Source organism: Pelodiscus sinensis, chromosome 8 (genome assembly GCF_049634645.1).
Source record: "Pelodiscus sinensis isolate JC-2024 chromosome 8, ASM4963464v1, whole genome shotgun sequence".
Taxonomy (NCBI): Eukaryota; Metazoa; Chordata; order Testudines; family Trionychidae; genus Pelodiscus; species Pelodiscus sinensis.
This window is the reverse complement of record NC_134718.1, coordinates 44,147,298-44,155,435: the sequence shown is the minus strand read 5'-3', so window position 1 is coordinate 44,155,435 and position 8,138 is coordinate 44,147,298. Positions and strand designations below refer to the sequence as shown.

The 8,138-nt window shown below is 39.9% G+C and overlaps 1 long non-coding RNA gene across 1 annotated transcript in view; it reads right to left on the bottom strand.

Moving 5' to 3' along the window:
• Positions 1 to 3,706: 3,706 nt before the first annotated feature.
• The window catches only part of LOC112544130 (uncharacterized), a 131,288-nt gene continuing 126,856 nt past the window's right edge, over positions 3,707 to 8,138 (bottom strand). Inside the window, exon 4 of the long non-coding RNA XR_003087451.2 lies at positions 3,707 to 7,332. This is a non-coding gene — a long non-coding RNA (uncharacterized LOC112544130). The remainder of the gene's footprint in view (positions 7,333 to 8,138) is intronic.

The window sequence follows — 8,138 nt, the reverse complement described above, 5'->3', positions numbered from 1 at the left end:
CCTAATAACAGACGTGAGACTCTCCCCCAAGTCCAGCTGATATGGACAAAAATCTCACCAAACATGTATAGTTTCACCACATACAGTTTATTGACTCTGTCGTCTTCACTTTAAACCATGGCCTGACTGTTTTAGATAAGCTGGGTTGTAGATTTGATCCATTAGAGTAAGATGGTTTGGAGCAAATGGCCAATTTTTTCTTCTCTAGGTTCTTACTTTATCTTATTTCTGTTCTTTGGAGGCTGAAGGAAATCATTTACTCTTTAGCTTCATGACTATGGGGCTGAACGATGCTCCTTTAGTTGAACTGCAGCAAAACTACATAAAATAGATGCCTAACTGCTGACCAGAATGTGTGAGGTAATTCACATCTTGAATTCTGATTATGTGTATATTTCATTCCCACTCCCCATCCTGTGGCTAAATGGTATGTATCCTATGCAATCCTGTTTTCTACGCTGCATGTTTTCTGATGCCATAGTGTGGAGTAAGGTTTTGTGCTCTGATGCCATTTCATTGTTGATACAGCTTATTAATTATGAATTCATCGTTTCAGATGAGCCATCACAGGTAACCCAGTGAAGAAATTCACTGCTTTAAAGTCAATTTTGAATTAGCATTGAAATTAATTGAAAACTAGGTCAACAGTCGCTCCAGACAGATGATAATAAATGGTGGGGAGGGATGTTTAACAGAAATAATTAAGCACCTTTTCTATTAAAAATGTGATAATATTCTTTCTACTGTGTCAACTGACAAAGTTGAAAGCAGATTTCGCTACATATATTGTACAGTTTCAGGGCTACAACAAAATGAAAGCATCACTTTTCTTTGGAGCTTTAGTAACTACCATGTGATAAACATGCAGATGTACTGCATACTAATGAGTAGACTTAAATATAGAAACTACTAATTATTTTTTCCTCTTTTTTTACTGCTCTAATTGGTAGTTAATTTATGCACCTGATTTTTCAGGTGCTATGCACTCATTAAAAATGACCTCCAAGAAAAGTAGGAATGCTGAAAAAGAGACAAAATGACAGGTCTGCTGCAGCTAAGTTTAGCCTTTTTTCTATGTTGAGAAATGCTTTTGTATGTACTGTAATTACACAAGACAGAAATAGTAGGGCAGTTTTAGAAACTTTTCACGGTTGGTACTATTCCAGCAGCATAAGTTACCATCAGCATAGTTACAGACCTGTCACTGTCAGCATTTCTTTTCTAGCTAGTTGTTTACCTCTTGGTTACAAAATTTCCTGTAGGCTGAAAATTGGTGTGTATTGGATTTGTTATCACTGCACAGAACAGTATTGCAACTTTTTTAAAATGAATTTTTCTGTTAAGAATGTTAAGAAAATAGTTTATTGCATTCTAATTTTATGAGGAAAGGAAGTAAACTAAAAAGTCACGGTTGTATTAACTGAAACATATGCAGATGAAATAATTCTAAACTCCCTAGTTCAGGGGTTCTCAAACTTTGTGATACCGTGACCCCCCCTCTAAGTTGTTCGTGACCCCCTGGGGGGTTGGGACCCACAATTTGAGAAATGCAGCTCTAGTTCATCATAAAAGTATCAAGTTTTATACAACTATCTGCAGCATTCACATTATGATTTTACGTTATATCTTTTTAAATTCACATTCCTGTATGACTAACATACCAATGGCTTCATACAGACATGGATAAGATGTTGGGCACTTACAGTGGCTCTGAGCTACTAAATTCTAGTAAATAGCTAGTAAATAATGCCCTTGAAACAGAGAGAATTGCCCTGTTGATCTTCCTCATAGCAGATGATAAACACCTCAAATATTACAGATTTTAAAAGTATATTTTTTGCATTCTAGACCATAATGACTTCAAAGGAGACAAAATCTAAAATGTCTCTATTGTCTTCTGTGACAGGCTTGGAAAACATGGCACACCACACTTTCAAGAATTAAATATAGGTTGGACCTCCCTTGTCTGGCACCCTGGGGACCTGACCAGTCCTGAAGAAGATAATTTGCTGGACCAAAGGAGATCTGCCACTGGCAGGCAGCCAAGCAGGCACTATGCCACTCTCTCCCCCACCAAACTGGCTGGGCTGCTTTCCCAGTTACTGCTGGATTCCGAATGACACAGGCTCTGGCTTCTACTCTGGCCCACCCCTGTGGTCCCAGGGTCTGCCCCGAGGCTTCAGTCTCAGCTCCATGTTCCCTGGGACTGCTGCAGGGCTTTGGCCCTGTGCTGACATGAGGTACCCAGAGACTCCAGCCCCAGCCCCAAATCTGTGCTGCTGCAGGGCTCCAACCTGGCCCCATGTTTCTAGGGGGTCCTGCGGGGCTCTAGTCCCAGCTCCATGCTCCAGGGGACTGCTGCAGGGCTCTGGCCCCGCTGTCATGGGGATTAACAGGAGACTCTGGCCCCGAGCTGCCATGGAGCTCTAGAGGTCTTCAGCTCTGGCCCCATGCTTATAGACTCATAGACTTTAAGGTCAGAAGGAACCATTATGATCATCAAATCTGACCCCCTGCACAGTGCAGGCCACAGAATCTCACCCACCCCTCCTAGAATAATCCTCTCACCTATATCTCAGATATTGAAGTCTTCAAATACTTTGAAGGCCCCAAGATGCAGAGATCCTCCAGCTGTGATCTGTACCCCATGCTACAGAGGAAGGCGAAAAACCTCCAGGGCCTCTGCCAATCCACCCTGGAGTAAAATTCCTTCCCGACCCCAAATATGGCGATCAGCTAAACCCTGAGCATGTGGGCAAGACTCACCAGCCAGACACCCAGAAAGTTCTCTATAGTAACTCCTATCATCCTTCCATTGACCTATTTCCCATTGATAATGAATGGTCAATTAGTTACCAAGATCATGTTATCTCATCAAACCATCTCCTTCATAAACCCATCTAGTTTAATCTTGAAACCAGATAGCCTGCTGCTGCAGGCTACAGTGGCTTCAGCCCCAGTCCTGTGGTGCCTGTAGCTTCGTTCTGACCCCATTTTCCTCAGCCCCTGTTGTCCCTTCTGCCCTTAGTTGCTCCTGGGCTCTCTGGTCCAGGACCAGAGAATGCTGGTTTTTAGAGGTGCAACCTGCATTTTTGATAGCAGAAGTAAAAGTGTCAGTGATTTAGGAATCTCACTATTGAGTTCAGTGGCACATAGGCTCCTAATTCACATTTGAAAAAATTGCTTTATATCTTATATTCATGCCTCTTGTTCAGAATTTTCCATAAGCTTCATAAAGTGAGTCAATTACATTTCATTTCTCCCTTTGTCAAACAAGCTCATTTTAAAGAAATTGAGATACTTGTTATAATTTATGTCTCCTTTTACAGCATTTAAAGAACTAAATATTCCACTCCACTGTATTCCTTTTGAATGTCCTGACTTTTCAGCATTTAATCTGTCTTGATCCTGTAAAGAGAACTGTATGGACAGGCACCACATGGGTGTAGAGTCTACCCTTGCTATTCTCTTTGCAGTAGTAGTATCACCTTAATATTTATTATTCTAGCTCTTTTTTGCATATATATACGTCAGTAAGTGAAGCCATGATTTTTATTTCTCCCCACACTATTACTCACAGTCAGGGCTGGGTCAGTGGTTTTTGGCATCTTAGGTGAACTATGACTTTGGCATGCCCACCTTCAACATTCAATATAGAGAAAAAATGAGAAATCTAGAATGGAATTTTACCATTAGTTACTTGGCATTCAAAATTAACAATGTAAAAATAATTTTTTTATTGATTTTTTTTCTACTTTTCATTAATCCTAATACAATTATACAGAATAAGGTAAACTGGCCGGTAGCTGACACTTTGAAGTTTTTAACCATTTTGAGTTGTACACAGGGTTCCTGGTCAGCACTGTAAACATTTGCATTTCAAGTTGCAACTGTCTTCCTTCCAAAGGAACTGATTGTTGGGAAGCTATGAAAATCTTTATGCCTTGATATTGTATGAAGTCTGTGTTTGAGTTGTAAGCCTTTTACACTGGGCCATCAACTTTTGAAAACATTTAGAACTTTGCTTTTTGTGGTTTTGCTTTTGCAAATTGGGCACAAGGTTTGAAATAAAGTTTTGAAGGTATTTTGTGTTCTAGTGAGGTTCAACAAATCTTTCTTTCAGCATGGAAGAACAAAGGTCTGTCTTTATCAATTTTAACTTTGAAAAGCTACCCACCTCACTAGGAACAGAAACTAGAAGTGTCAAGAGAATTCAAAGAGCAATGAAGATGTTGGGAAAACTGTCTGTAAGTCTGTGTTCTGAAATAAACTTCAGTACAACATAAGGTGTAAAATATCTTGGAAGTTGTTGTGAAATAGCCTTCAGTTCACTGTACAAATCTACTGCATCAACATCTTTTGAATTTCCATGTTGTAATGCCAACTCTGGCTTCAAGCAATGTTCTAATATCTGTTTTGAAGTCTTATTTTGCAAACAGTGCACATCGTTGAGGAAACCAAATATTGACTCAAGCTGCTGCATCTGTTCCAATCGTTCTTTGACTGGATTGCAGTATCTAAGACTGAAAAGCAGAAATTTACTTTGAATTTTTGTTTTGGATCCTGAACTGATTCATCTTTTGCCTCATATGTGAACTGTTGCTTCTTTCTCTGAATATGGGCTTGTTCTGGTTTGAAGTATGTTGGGAGTTCAAATTCCTCAGCAAGATCATGAGCATCTACTAGTGTCTTTTCAAATGCTTCATCCTGCCTGCATTTCTCCAAAAACTTCTTAATCAGTAGCAGCTATTGTATAGCAGAATGTATGTCCAAGTTTCTTACTGGGAAGGTTAATCTCAAACAAGATACCATGCCACAAAATGAGTGAAACTACAAATTTGAAATCGGAAATGCCATTTGCAATAGCATCTGCATGCGCTGTCTAATCAGATGATCCTATTAGGGTAGTATCATCAGAAATTTCAGTTAGTGTATCATAGAATCAGACAGAAGAGGCTTCAAGGCATCAATTCGACTCTCCCACCTTGTGTGACCCAATGGTTTCAGAGTAGAGAATGCAGATGGGCATGAAAAATGTCCCAATGGCACATTAAACTTAAAACCAACCACATATACGCATTGCACTAGGTCAAATAAACTATTTGACACCAAACATCTGGCAGCATCTCTGACAACCATATTCAGGGAATGTGTATTGGGTAATGGCAGCAGACCCCAGTCAACTGTTGGTGGAATTGAATCTGGAATCTCTAGAGCTTAAAGCATGAGTCTCTATGGCATGAGCTAAAACATAGGTCTGCTGGTGTTGCAAGTGGGGGCTTATCCAGAATTTCAACTGAGAAGGTTCTGAAGCTTCTCGGTGTGCTTTTCTGTCCCATCTAGTGGCACTAAGACCACTTACAAAGAGGATAATGAGTCTGCTGTACAGCCTTAGCTGAGAGCCAGTTGGCTTTTAGCTCATGGGGAAGAAGCTTATACATTATGTTGCAGACATGTCAGGCTCGGTTACATCCGCACACAACTGGGGTCTGCCAGTGTTACAATTGTAAGGAACAAAAACATCCTAGGACACATTTCTATTATTCTCTTTTGTACACCATTGACTTTACTCCCAATGTCATAGCTTTGGCTACATAGTGTATATACTCGAACATAAACCCATTTGTTCATAAGCCGACCCCCCCCAAACTCACAGGAAAAAAATGTTAAAAAGTCAATGACCCATTTATAAGCCAACTCTAACGTACAGACTCCCAGTCCCAGCTCAACAGTATCAGCGCCAGCTGAGGAACATGCTGGCTACAGGCACAGAGCATTTCAGCCCCCAGCCATTGGTTGCTGTGAGGCTCCATGCTGGCAGCCAGCTTGTTTCTCAGCCCGCCCTGCTTCCCATGGCTCAAGAAGCAGCATGGGCTGAGGGATGTGCTCACTGCAGACATGGAGACTCTTAGCTCCCATTGGATGGGAGCTGAGAGGCTCCATGCCTGCAGCCACCACTAAGATCACAGTGGCAGGTGGGCAGGGCAGACTGTATGGCTGAGCTACATGAAGCTAAGGTAGAAGACCAGTGGGTAGGGTCCCATTAGCCAATGGGAGCTGTGGGAAGTTTGCCAAACCCTCTCCCCAGTGGAAAAAATGACAAACCTGTTCATAAGCTGACCCCCGCTCTTCACAGTAGGATTTTTTTTCCCAAAAAGGCAGCTTATGAACAAGTATATACAGTAAGTTCTCAGTAGATAATGACAGTCCTTCAAGATCTCATAGAATATGTTCAGTCATTAAAGCACAGTCATCTTCTTCCTCAATACAACCCCCAAAATGTTCCTTTAGGATCACTTCAGCATTAGCCTCAACTGCAGATTCTGACACATCTACAAAGCAATATGACTCTTATCTGTTGTGCAATCCAGAATTAATGAGAAGTATTTTGTGCAATGGTCATCTTTTAAGATTTTCTCGTTAATAGCTTTTGCTAGGAGTTGAATCAGTTCATTCTGCAAAGTTTTTCCAAGGTAATGAACACGAGTTTCATGGTTATTTATTTTATGCAGATGCGCCTTCATGTCTGGATCAAACAAAGATAGGTATTCAATGAGTTGCTATTACCATTTTTCATCTGTTCCGTGAAATGCCAGGTTTTGCTCACAGAGAATTCACAAAAGAAACCAGTTGCTCTTATTTTCGTCTTCTGTTTTTTCAATCATGTACAAGTTCTTTCCAATTTTGTAAATTTTTCAAAAGTCCAGGACCTTTTTCATGAGAATACAGAACTGAAGACATGTTTTTTCAATTCTTTGAACCATTTTCAGTAAGTGGGGTACCAATTGCATAACTGCTAAACTGTTTGCAGCCGAAGCAAAACCCTGAGTCTTTTGACACTGAATATTATAACCTCTGTCAAGGTTTTTCTTCCCTATTGGCAAATTCTGTCTTATAGTGGTGTGCAGAGAATTTTAAGTCCATCTTTCAGGAAAAGAATTTTTTGAACTTGTTCAGGTCCAAGTTCCATTAGAATTCGTCATACATGAACATCACTTGTAGGCCACATTGCAGGGTCTCTGTATTGTAAATTGCTTGCAAGTTCATCTTCCACAAATCTACCTTCTGCTCCCTTCTTATCTTTTTTTTTTTACCTCAACATTGGCACAAGTGTCTGCAGATGAACACATCTGCTCAACTTCAGTGTTAGTTTGATGCTGTAAGTTGCCTCCATCTTAATGCTGTGAACTGCTTCCATCTTGGTGTTTGTCAAATTGAAGCTATTTGGAGAAGGAACCTTTTTGCTTTGCTTGCTCTTTTGTCAGCTCAGCTTTCCTTTTTACGATACTGAGCTCCAGATAGATTCTTTTGATCTGCCACAATGTTGATTTTCTGAAAAATTTTAAGCAACCGTTTCAACTAAATTATCAAAATAGAGAATGATAGTAAAGTAGAATATCCTTTATGTCAAACTAAAAGGTAAATGAATCAAAATGAATAGTAAGAATAGTTAAATGTGGAGTAAATAATGCATGGAAAGGGAAAAATTATGAATTTGAAATGCCATGGACACTAGAGCATTTAGCTCTCTGTCTATTGAAATTTTTTCCTGCACATGCGATCAGAGCTGTCCTTACACATATGCACACTAGGCAGCTGCATAGGGCACCTGATAATCTGGGACACCATTGGGTCTTAACATCCATCCATTCACCTCTTTTTATTCCTGTTCTGTGGCTCTGCTTCCTCAAAAAAAATCTAGATAACCTAAAATTGAAAAAGCCTGCCAGACCTGTAAGCAGATATTTAACCCATGAAAGAGCCATTCAAGTGGCAATGAATCTATTTAACGGGCATTTGCCAACCCCAGGTATATACTGTCAGTTTCTGAATTTACTGTGTTAGTACACGGGACCTTTATTTAAAATTTGTTTAAAAAATACTTCATTAGTGTGCCATTGAGCATAAGGCCACCAGTTTAATAGTAATGGGTAGGGCACTATAAATCCTAAGAATATCCCTGTATCCAATGAAACCATAGTAACATAAATCTGGTAAATTTTAATTTATTTTATCACTAAAGATTTACCTGTCATTGCTCAGGTTCTTAACTCAATTAATTTTTGTTTTTCTTCATGTAAATCATTGCTCTGGGATGGGGCTGCAGATTAGGGTTCAATATGCAGGCTGCCCCAGGG